This window comes from Erythrolamprus reginae, chromosome 1, assembly GCF_031021105.1.
Source record: "Erythrolamprus reginae isolate rEryReg1 chromosome 1, rEryReg1.hap1, whole genome shotgun sequence".
Lineage (NCBI taxonomy): Eukaryota > Metazoa > Chordata > Lepidosauria > Squamata > Dipsadidae > Erythrolamprus > Erythrolamprus reginae.
In genome coordinates this window covers 138,551,442-138,563,978 of record NC_091950.1, presented here as the reverse complement: position 1 = coordinate 138,563,978, position 12,537 = coordinate 138,551,442, and the positions used below count along the sequence as shown (strand labels likewise).

At 41.6% G+C, this 12,537-nt stretch overlaps 1 protein-coding gene across 1 annotated transcript in view; it reads right to left on the bottom strand.

Moving 5' to 3' along the window:
- LOC139175661 (veficolin-1-like) overlaps positions 1-12,537 on the bottom strand; it is a 940,898-nt gene that overhangs the window by 343,407 nt on the left and 584,954 nt on the right. The window lies entirely within an intron of this gene.

Genomic DNA, 12,537 nt, shown 5'->3' with positions numbered 1-12,537 from the left:
TGTTTGTTTGTTTGTTTGTTTGTTTACTTACTTACTTACTTATTTATTTATTTATTTATTTATTGTTAGAATTGAAAAGGACCATGCCCCAACCCCCTTCCTGAGCAGGAAATCCTATAGCACCCCAGCCAAATGGCAGTCCAATCTCCTCTTGAAAGTGTCCAGAGTTGGGGAGTTCACAACCTTCGCAGGCAGACCGTTCCACTGGTTGATCGCTCCAACCGTCAGGAAGTTCTTCCTTACTTCATCTAACCCTCTGGTGCCCTGGAGAATAGAGTGACCCCCTCGTCACTGTGGCAACCCCTCATATACCTGTATACTGCTATCATGTCCCCTCTGGCCCTCCTTTTCTCTAGGCTATCCATGCCCAGTTCCCACAATCTCTCTTCGTAAGTCTTGGTTTCAAGTCCCCTAATCATTTTGGTTGCTCTTTTCTGCATCTTCTCCAGAGTTTCAATGTCTCTTTTGAGGTGAAGTGACCAGAACTGGATGCAGTACTCCAGGTGTGGTCTGACCAGGGTGTTATAGAGTGGTATTAATATCTCCCTGGTCTTGGAGTATATTCCCCTGTTGATGCAGCTCAGGATTGTGTTGGCTTTTTTGGCCGCTGCTGCACATTGCTGGCTCGTATTTAGTTGATTATCCATCAAGACTCTGAGATCTCTTTCACAGTCACTACTGCAAAGAGGGGTTTCTCCCAGGCTGGATGTGTGTCTAGGTTTTTTTTTACCTAGATGAAGGACTTTGCTTTTGTCAACGTCAAACATCATTTTGTTAGTATGGGCTCACGGTGTTAATCTGTCTAGGTCTTTCTGAATTTTGAGCCTATCCTATAGGGTGTTGGCTATCCCTGCCAGCTTGGTGTCATCTGCAAATTTGATTAGTTCGCCTTCTATTCCCTCATCTAGGTCGTTGATGAAAATGTTGAAGAGCACAGGGCCCAGGACAGAACCCTCTGGTACCCCACTGCCTACCTTCTTCCATGTGGATTTGGAGCCATTGAGGACAACTCGTTGGGTGTGGTTGGTCAGCCAACTGTTTATCCATCTGCATGTGCTGAAATCTACCCCACTTTTTCTAGTTTGCGGATTAGGAGATTGTGGTCAACTTTATCAAAGGCTTTGCTGAAGTCCAAGTATATGAGGTCTACGACATTGCGTTGATCTACTGATTTGGTTATGGTGTTGAAAAATTGGTTTGGCATGATTTGTTTCTGACAAACCCATGTTGGCTGTTAGATATTATCTTGTTGGTTTCTAGGTAGTGGCAAAGTTATTTTATTATTTTCTCCAGATATTTTTTTATTACATTCTGTCCCTAACCTGATGCTTCAGATCTTCCAATGTTCTTGTTCCTTCCACCTTTCCCAGCATTAGAACTTTCTCCAGAGAGCAGAGCCTCCACAATGTGTTCAAAGTACGCTTTAGCCTGGTTATTTGTCTTGGAGTAGAGCTCTGGGTTTGGTTGTCCAATGATCCATCTGTTTGTTTTCTTAGCTGCCCAATGTATTCTCAGGAGTCTTCTCCGACACCAACATGTTAGAGAAACACCAAAAACATTAATACCCTTCTTATCCTGCTTGTTCAACTTTCATTTCCATATGAAAGTTGGAATGCCATGGCTTGCTTGCACAATTATGCTATTTATAGACACAGAAATATCATAGCATTTGAATATATTTTCCAGATATCTGCTTTATTTTCTCTGTCTTCTTATAGGTAGACATCCCTTCAAAATATAACTAAAACTTAAATTTTAAAATTTTTAAATTTAAATTTGTAAATTTATAACATTAAATCTAATAGTTTGGATAATGCTATTGAAGAGTTGAAAATGATTCACAATTACGGCATACAGTCTTTGGCTCCCTCCTGTGATCAAACAACGCTACTGAGAGAAATAAAGCTGATCTATGCCTTTTTGTATAACAGAGTATGCTGAGACCAATCAGAGGCAAATGAAATCGGAGCCATTTCTGCCAGCAAGAGCAGAACACCATTTAGGTAGTCTTTGTTTTATAAATGAAAAGGTTCAGCAGAATCTATTGAAAATATAAAACCCCCTATGAAGTATAAATTCAAAAGTTTCATAAATACACAGTGATTTCCACTTTGTTTATTTTGGTTTGGATACACCAACTCCTCCCCTCCTCACCATCTTAAAAGTCCCGGAGTCTCAGAAATGGTGATGTTTCCACAAAAAGTAAAAGGCAAACTGCAGTCAAAGGAAGCCTGATTTAGAATAAATATTAAATATGCAAACGCTAGTGTCTAAGAAGCAGTAGCAAAGTTTATTATTCTTTTTGAAGTAAACCCAGAGGCAGGGTTTGTTAGAACGGTACTTTTATTCAGCTCAGCATAGGAAAGTGACTTTCAGCAAGTACCGTCTGCGCTGCTTGGGAGAAAACGCTTCTTTTATACATTTGCGGTTCCCGCCAAAGCAAGAGCAGGGCGCGTCTGAGCCAACCAGGAGCGACTTCCTGATTTCAGCTCAGACAGTGCTTTAGCAAGGAACAAACTATTTACAGAGATACAAGGTAGCCATTACAGGATACAACACCCCTCCCTCCTTAGATGGATGCAACCATCACGAAAGCCATGTGACGAAGTCGTCCAATCTGTTGGGTCGCCGCGAGGCTCGCTCCGACCTGCGCAGTTCAGTTGCGTCCTCGCTATCGGCGGTGGAGGTTGGCTCGCTGTTGCTCCCCCGGCGCGGCTGGGGCCTAGTTGGGGCTCCGGCCTGTTGATTCGGCCTGGCCGGCACGGCGATGGCTTCGGAGGAGGACGATGGTTCGGCGTCGCTGGAGGATTCCCCCTGACCCGATAAGTCCATTTGAATGTCTAGTAAATCGGGTTGCGAGTTACAGTCTGCTGGAATGGGAGAGTTTTTGTCAGCGGTTTGCTCTAGGGGGTTTCCCATGCGTTTCCGAATGTGATCAATGTGCCGTTTCCACATTCGACCATCCTCCAGTTTCACCAAATATGTTTTTGGAGCAGTCTGTTTAACCACAATTCCTTTCATCCAGTTTACACCTCCATCAAAATTTTTTACAAATACATTTTGTCCCAAATACATTTGTCTTTCCGGGTTTACATATATTGGATCATTAGTACAAAACCTTGGGTGTAACCTATCCAGTGGGGACCTTAATTTCCTTCCCATTAGTACCTCAGCAGGACTCACGTGTGTGTGAGAGTTTGGGGTAATGTGCTGGGTTAACAAAAACTGGTCCAAATTCTGTTGTACATCTCCTGGGCCTGACCTGCGTAATGCTTCCTTAGCTACGCAAACATAACGTTCCGCCAACCCATTAGCCCAGGGCGAGTAAGGTGAGATGAGTGCATGTCTGACCCCTAGGTTATCTAAAAATAATTCAAATTGCCTGGCCGTTAATTGAGGCCCATTGTCAGACACTAGGATATCGGGGCAACCATGGGTAGCGAACAGTCTGCGCAAAACCTTGATGGTGGCACTTGTGGTTATGTTGTTCATTGCTATGATTTCCACCCATTTGGAAAATGCATCAACCACTATTAGGAAATATTGTGACCCCACTGGCTCTGCAAAATCAATATGGACCCGTGACCAAGGCCCTGCAGGTTGCTCCCACTCTGCTGGAGTTGTTTTGGGGGGGTTAGGCCGTGATTCTTGGCATGGGTCACATTTGGCTACCCAATTTTCAATATCAGCATCCAAACCTGGCCACCATAAATGCCCTCTAGCTAGGCCTTTCATCCTGACAATCCCAGGATGGCCCACATGTAACATTTCAAGTACCTTTTTCCTTAGGCTTTTAGGAACGATCACTCTATCCCCCCACAATAGACAACCTTTTACATATGACAATTCAAGTCTTTTGGTTTTGAAGTCACACAATTCAGGTTTCACAGAGTCATATTGCCATCCTTTTAGTACACAGTTAACCACCTGTTTTAGGATTGGATCTTGCTGCGTATGTGCAGCCACCTCCCTTGCAGTAGTTAGTGGGTTGTCTTCGAGCTCTATCATTAAGACATCTGCAGAAGGGGCAGGGTCCTCCACTAACTCTGCCATGGGGCACCTACCGAGGCCATCTGCGTGGTTGATGGTTTTACCCCCTTTATGGATGAGCTCGTACTGGTATCCTGAGAGGAAAAGGGCCCGTCTGATTAGTCTTGGGGACATAAATGGAGGAGTAGGCTTGTTGGGGGCTAGAAGGCCTAACAAGGGCTTGTGGTCGGTAACCAATTCGAAACTCCTCCCAAAAAGGTAATTGTGAAACTTTTTTACTCCTGCCACTAGAGCTAGAGCCTCCTTATCTAGATGGCTATAGTTCCTTTCAGTATTGGTCATCATTCTGGAGAAGAAAGCAATTGGGGCCCCTATTTTGTTAGGCAAAACGTGAGCCAAGACTCCTCCCACGCCGTACGGGGAGGCGTCGCACGTAAGCCTGATAGGTAGCGAAGTACTATACTGGACTACCACACTTTTAGAGGTCAATAATTGTTTTATTTGTACAAAGGCTTTGTGTTCAGTTCTCCCCCATGTCCAAGAGGTTTCTTTCTGTAGCAAACGGTGTAGAGGCTCTGCTGCTGTTGCCTTCTGTTTTAAAAAAACGGAGTAAAAGTTAAGAAGGCCTAAAAAGGCTTGCAATTCAGTCTTATTTTGTGGCTCTGGGGCTTCTCTAATAGCTCTCAGTTTCTCAGTGGTGGGGTGGATACCTTCCTTGTCGATTTTGTACCCTAGGAATTCTACACTGTTGGTTCCCCAAACGCATTTATCAGGCTTAATTCTCAACCCTTTGTCTTGAAGTCTCTGGAGTACTTCCCTAATCCTTTTGTTGAGCTGTTCTTGGTTTTCCCCTGCAATTAAGATGTCATCAAAATAGGGAATGGCCCCTTTAATCCCTGATAACAATCTTTCCATTATGCTTTGGAATATTCCTGGGGCTATGCTTACTCCAAACTGTAATCTGGTGCATTTAAAGGCACCCCTGTGGGTCACAATCGTTTGCGCATTTGCTGTTGCTTCATCGACCGGCAGTTGCTGATAAGCCTGGGCGAGGTCGATCTTTGCAAACCTTTTCCCTTCCCCCAGGGAGTGCAGGAGTTGTTGTAACACTGGAATGGGGTAAGGGTGGTGTTGGAGGGCCTTATTTAGCGTAGATTTATAGTCAGCGCAAACTCTTAAGGAGCCATCCGGCTTTAGAGGGGTGACTATGGGTGTTTCCCATGGTCCCTGCTCCACAGGAACTAGAATGCCCTGGCTTATGAGCTTATCCAGCTGCAGGTCAAGTTTGGGGAGTAGCGGAAGGGGTACCCTGCGAGGTTTGAGCCGGACAGGTGGGACCTTGGGATCGATGGAGAATGAGATAGGGGGCCCTTTATACGACCCCAAGGTGGGGCTAAACACTTCGGGGAACTCTTGTAAAAAGTTAGGCATGCTATCACAGTTAACATTGCAAATACCAGAAATTTCAATTCCCAAAGGTTCCATCCAAGCCAACCCCAGGAGAGTGTTTAGCCCCTGTAACAACAATCATGGGTAGGGTACATTTAACATTCTTAAATACGATAGGTACATTCACTTTGCCCAGAACAGAGATTATCCCCCCTTGAAAATCTCTAATCACCAACGAGGTTTGCAATAGCTCAGATTTAGACAGGCTAGGCATGTACAATTTAAGCTTTTCCCACAGCATAATGGTGTATTTAGACCCCGTGTCAAGTTCCATAGAACATGGCTTGTTATTTAAAAGTAAAGAAATAATAATCTTGCCCCCATTTTCTGTTGCCGTGGTATTCACGGAAAATTGAGTGTTACCTCTTGAGTAGTCGCGGTTAGCGGCTGAATAGTTCTTACGGCTCGAAAAACGAAAAGGTCGGTTTTCTCGCGGTTGCGGTGTTTGATTCTGGGGTCGTTGGTGGTGCGGTGTGGAGAAGGTTTCCTCCGGTGCTGATGCTCTGCAGGCTTCGGCGATGTGGCCCCGTCGGTTGCAGCGGCGGCATATGGTGTCCCGGAAGGGGCAACGTTGGCGTTAATGGTTTCCTCGGCAGCCAGCGCAGGGGGTGGCAGGGTGAGGAAGTCTGTGTTGTCTCGGCTGGTCTTGCAGCAGGAAACAGCTGTCCTTGTTGCGAGCTGGTGGGCTGAGGTCATCTGGGTCCTCGGCGCGGGAGAACGTGGAGTCTATCTTGGCGATGACTTCTTTCTTTTCGTGATCTATCAGCTCTTTAGCGGCGGCGGCGGCGACCTCTGCGGTTTGCGCTAGCTTAATCACTGTTTGTAGGGTTGGTTCGTCTTCGGTGAGGAGTTTATTCCTGACCGCGGCGTTTCTCATGCCAAAGACTAAGGCATCGGTGAGGCGAGCTTCCGGGTTGTCAAACTTGCATTTCGCAAGCACCGTTCGAAGTCGCGTTGCAAATTGGTTGATTGATTCCGCTTCGCGCTGAGCCATTCTCGAGAACTGGTGCCAGAAAACCATGGCTGGTTTTGTTGGCCTGAAATGGCTCGCGAGCTTGTCTTGTAGGACGTCCCAAGCGACGGATCTTGCCGGCAGCGGGTCGGTGAGAGTCTGGGCGAGGGCGCGGATTTCTGGACCGCAGTAATTTAGGAAAATGGCCCGTCTTCGATCGGCGTCGGCGTCCCGTATTCCTGCTGCCTCGAGGAAGATCTCGAAGCTGGCTAGGTAGTCGTCCAGGAAGTCTTTTCTGGGTCGAAGAACTCAGGAGCCCGGCCGATTTGGAGATTGTTCATGTTGCACGCGTAGTTTCTTTCGTTCCTCGTCGCCAGTGAAGTAAACCCAAAGGCAGGGTTTGTTAGAACGGTACTTTTATTCAGCTCAGCATAGGAAAGTGACTTTCAGCGAGTACCGTCTGCGCTGCTTGGAAGAAACCGCTTCTTTTATACATTTGCGGTTCCCGCCAAAGCAAGAGCAGGGCGCGTCTGAGCCAATCAGGAGCGACTTCCTGATTTCAGCTCAGACAGCGCTTTAGCAAGGAACAAACTATTTACAGAGGTACAAGGTAGCCATTACAGGATACAACACTTTTCAAATGGCTGCTTCCTCCACAGTGAACTTATTTCTTGGTTACCCAGCCCTCAGCCAGAGACTCATTCGATTACTTCAAGAAGCTTTCTGAGAATATCCCCCTATCCAGGGGAGCAAAACATTTGGTTTCAAGAACTTCCCCTTTCCCAGAAAAGTTTCTTCTGCCTTAGAAAACATTCTAAAGCACAAAACTGGAAAATCTGTAGCTGTCCAAGTGAAATACTACCAGTAAGTCTTCAGACTGAGTGTTCTTGACTATCATATTTGCAATACAGGCAGTTGCTAATTGAAAACTACTGGTATTATTTAGTTTCTAAATGTAACATTATCTATGTTTTGCTATATTTTATATTATTATTTTCAAATATCACTCAATTGCATTTTAATCTGCTTTGGGGCACCCTTTTATCAGATCTTTATCATATATTGATTGCAATTGCATTCACATACACCAATCCATCTTTATTCCCTGTTTCTCCAAATCTTGAGTAGATTTCAATTTCTCTTTATCTATTAAAATATCTTTATATTGTGCAATATTCCCCCAATTAAATCTACCTGGAAACATTAGTGTTTCTATTATTGATAGCCAGCATGGTATTTTCATATAGTGTTTCTCTTTTATCTTTCCCCACACTCTATACAACAAGTTCCTTATACTGGAATACCTGTGTATTTTACTTCTTCCATACCATAAAAATGCATGCCATCCTATATTTAGGCAAAACTTTACGAAAGCACAAAAATACCTCATTTTGCAAATTCTGACAGCGGCAAGGATTTCATTTGCCCATTTTTGGAAACAGGATCAAACATCCCCATCATTGGTTGTCATCACGAAAATTATAGAATGTGCGGAAATGTCAAAAATAGCAATGGAATCACAAAATAAAAAAGACTCAGAATATTACGAAATATGGGAAAATTGGTACAAATGGGTTTCAGCAAAAAAATATCAAACTCTTATACTTTTAAACCATTAATCTTACCTTACTTTTGAACGTTCAAATCAAATTTAAACTAATTCAAAAGTTAATTCCAAAAACCACTTAATTGGTAATAAAACCCGGAAAAAACTCTCATATCATATCTCTTTTTATTTGTTCTTAAACTAATAGAATATATACTATACATTTTACTATTACTAATACTTACTAATAACGATCTTAATTACTACACCTTTCTTTCTCATACACAAATATATATTTATTATACTATACATATACACCTCCAACAATACTCTCGCATAATGTCGTAATAACTAAAAGCGCCTGCACTATACGCAGACTCTCTTTTTTCCCCTTCACATTCTTTCCCCTTACCAACCCTTTTTTTTACCAATCTGGTACCCTTTTGCCTTTACTTTTTACATTCATAAAATATCCACATTTACTTTCTATTACCTAATATATAGAGATATACATGAACTCTAAAAATTGATAGATTATTGAAACGAGACGTAAGATTCAATACGAAAATTTAAGATAATCTTGATAATACTTAAGATACTCGTTATTTATTCTACATTTACTTGGTTTAAGAAATACAAGAATGATATTAAGAAATGTATGTGCTATGATTCATAACTTACAATGTATAATGTTACCACTTATCCAAACCTTTTGACTGTGTATTTCCCTTCCCCACCTTCCCTTTTATTTTCCCTTTTTTTCTGTTCATCCCTCCCTCCTTCCCCACTCCCCCTTTTCTCTTTCTTTATATTTATAAATAAAGTATTTTTTTAAAAAAAAATATGCATGCCATCCTATCTGTAGGTCATATCCTTCCAAAACGAAGAGTCTTCTGTTTCTCATCCATGTCAATACTGCAGCTTCATAATAAAGCTCCCAATTTGGAAGTCCAAATCCATCTCTTAAACTTGCATCTTATAGTAACTTTATATTAATCCTCACTTTTTTTCCCCTTGCCATACAAACTTCAGTATCATTTAATTTACTTATTTTAAAAAGTTTTTCTCTAATCTTATTTGGTATTGTTGCAAATAAAAACAGGAATCATGATAATATGTTCATCTTTACTAATAATATTCTTCCCATCAGTGATAGTGAAGATTTTTCCAATTTCCAAGATCTTTACATGTATTTTGAATTAGTGTTGTTTTTAGACTTTCCTTAACATAAATGGCTACTCCACCTCCCTTTCTCTCTATTCTATCCTTCCTATACAATGTATATCCTGGTATGGATATTTCCCATTCATTAGAATCCTTAAACCATGTCTCAGTTATGGCAACCAGATCCAAATTATCTCTAGATATTATGGCCATTAACTCACAGAGCTTGTTGCTTAGCCCTACCCACGTCTCTGCCTGCCCAAAGCAGAATGAAAAGAGAGACATAATGCATGTGCGCAGAAACTTCACCTTCCTTTCCAGTTATCACACTGAAAGAAACCTGAATTCAACATGGTTTCTTTCACCAATCATTCTGGAATTAAAGCAATCTGGACTCCAGTCTCTCTTTCCCAGGATGAGATTGGACTAAAGCAACCCCCAGCTTTGCCCCGACTACAGAAGGAGATACTTTTCACTTCCTGTTAGATCATTTTCGATCTTTTCTGCAAGTGGGGGAGGGGGAGGAGAGAGAAATAAGCAGCTCCTCTTTCCCTCCCTCCCTCCTTCTCAAAAGACTGCAACTTTGTCCCTCTCACTTCCTTACTTGAATCTCCATTGATAATCATTATGGTTCTTTGTAAATAGAGTTAAAAATTTTAAAGAGCAAAGTAGCCACGGTTAGAGGAGGACTAGCTCAGAAAGTTTGAACTTGAAGTGCACCCTAATTCCTAACCCAGGGGTCTTCAACTTGAAAGCTTTAAAATAATGAACTTCAACTCCCATTCCTGAACTAGCATGACTGGAGGATTCTGGGAATTGAAGTCCACAAGTCTTAAAGTTGCCAGATTTGAAGACCCCCCTGGGTTAGGGATTAAGGGTGCAAAGGTCTCCAAACCTGGCAACTTTAAGACTTGTGGACTTCAACTCCCATTCCTGAGCTAGCATGACTGGAGGAGGAATTCTGGAAGTTGGTCCACAAGTCTTAAAGCTGTCCAGTTTGAACTTTGTAAAAATTGTCCATGGTTGTAAAAAGTACACATGTTTGTAAAAAGTATTCTGCTACACTGGTATTTTATTAAATAATATACTACTGCACCACTTGGTTCAGAATACTTTTTTCCTTGTTTTGCACCTCTAAAATCTAGGTGTGTCTTATATTCCGGTGCATCTTATACTCTGAAAAATACTGTACTTCTCGCTTCTCGGATTACTGTAAACTTTCAGGAAAAAGCAAGACTTTTCAGATTTGGAACTCCTAAAAGGAAAAATTAAATGCTTATATCTTTCTTCTGAAATCAATGGAAGCTTAAAATACAATTTAAGTTTGATTATATCTGGCATTCTCTTTTTATTTGCTTTGCAGAGCAAGGAATAGAATATTAAGATTTTGCTAAAATCATCAAATCATCAGGTGCAGTTAGTGGAAATAAAAAGAGGATGCATTTTCTTGTGGATGACTCGATTGTTAGAGGTGTTGATTTGGGACAGCCTAAGGATGTGGTGAGGGTGATGAAGTGTCTCCCAGGGGCCACTGCCAGCAGGAACAGGAGGCGGATTACAAATATTGTGAAGGCTGTAAGTAAAGATAATAATGTTAATGTGGTGGTACATTTTGGCAGAAATGATTTGTCCCAGAGAAATGTTAATCGAGTAAAAAGAGATTTCCAATGTCTTAGTGTGGAGCTGGGCAGAATAACTGATTCAGTGACTTTATCAGAGGTGTTACTGGTTTGTGGTCAGGAGGATAAAACAACTTGTATTGCAGAATTTAATGAGTGGTTAAGGCAGTGGTGTAAAGCTGAAGGTTTGGGATATGTTAGTCATGATGTTAGTAGGTGGTCTAATAGGGAGTTGTTTAAGAGGGATGGTTTGCATCCATCATACAGAGGTACCCAGGTGCTTGGTGAGGAGTTCAGAACTTTTTTGGACAGGCATTTAAACTAGGTAATGGGGATAGAAATGTAACCGATGTGGATGATTTCTGTCCCTGGACAACAAGGATAAATCAGTTTGTTGAAATTTATGAAAAGGGAGCTGTAAATTAAATAGATGTAGTCGGTGAGGATAAAGGACAAACAAAAAATGATAATAATGTTCTTCAGGTAATGTGCACAAATGCTCGAAGCTTGAGCAATAAGCCATGTGAGTTAATGGCCATAATATCTAGAGGTAATTTGATCTGGTTGCCATAACTAAGACATGGTTTAAGAACTTCAATGAATGGGAAATATCCATACCAGGATATACATTGTATAGGAAGGATAGAGTAGAGAGAAGGGAAGGTGGAGTAGCCATTTATGTTAAGGAAAGTCTAAAAGCAACACTAATTCAAAATACATGTAAAGAGCTGGAGACTCTCTGGGTTTACATGCATGTCATTAGATTTGGGGTGATCTATAGGTCTCCAGGCAATCTGAGGATTATGACAACAAGATGATGGATGAAATTACCCAATGTCAGTAAAGGGAGATATTGTGGTTATGGGTGATTTCAACATGCCTGGTGTTAACTGGAATATCCCTAGTGCCCTTACATACAAAAGTAAGAATATAGTAGAGGTCCTTACAGGAGCAGCTCTGGCACAGCTGATTAAGACACCAACTAGAGGGGGAGAATATTCTAGATTTAATTTTTACGAATAGGAACCAGGTTTCAGAGGTTAAGATGGGAGAAAACTTAGGTTGCAGTGAACACCTATGTTTGTGGTTTGATGTAAAAACCGATTTTGAGCAATCCTATACTACAACTAAAGTATTGGATTTCAGAAAAACAAATTTCAATAAAATGGGGGAATATTTAAATAACGAATTAAAGGGCCGGGATAAAACAGCAGGAACAAGCACCTAGTGGACTGTATTTAAAAAGGCCATCTTAAAAGCCACTGGACTATATGTAAGGAAAATAACTAAAGGTAAAAGGAATAAGAAACAGCTATGGTTTAGTAATTATGTAAGGGCTATAATCAATGAAAAAAGTCTGTCCATAGGAGATATAAAGAGTCTGGAAGTATTTTTATTTATTTTATTTTATTTATTTATTTGTCAAACAATTATAGGGTGATCATTTGTACATATTAAATGTTAGATAAGTACGTCGCACATGACAAGGTAAAGGTCTCTTTCATTATAAGTCTGTTTAAAGGTGCTGCATCCGACTGGGTGTTTCTGTTGTTGGAACATCAGGACCCAATCCTAAGAGATTATGATGGATTTTGCCAGATGCTTGAACATGAGTTTGCTGACCACATGCACGTCCAGAACACCATTATACAATTATGCCAGCTCCGACTCGGCACCAAGACTATCTCTGAATATATCTCAGAATTTCAGAACTTAGTTGTGCCCCTTGGACTGGAACAAGGGGGCACTGATGCAAATGTTCCAGGATGGCATTCTGGAGCAATACCTGCGCTATTTCATCCACGACTGACAGAACG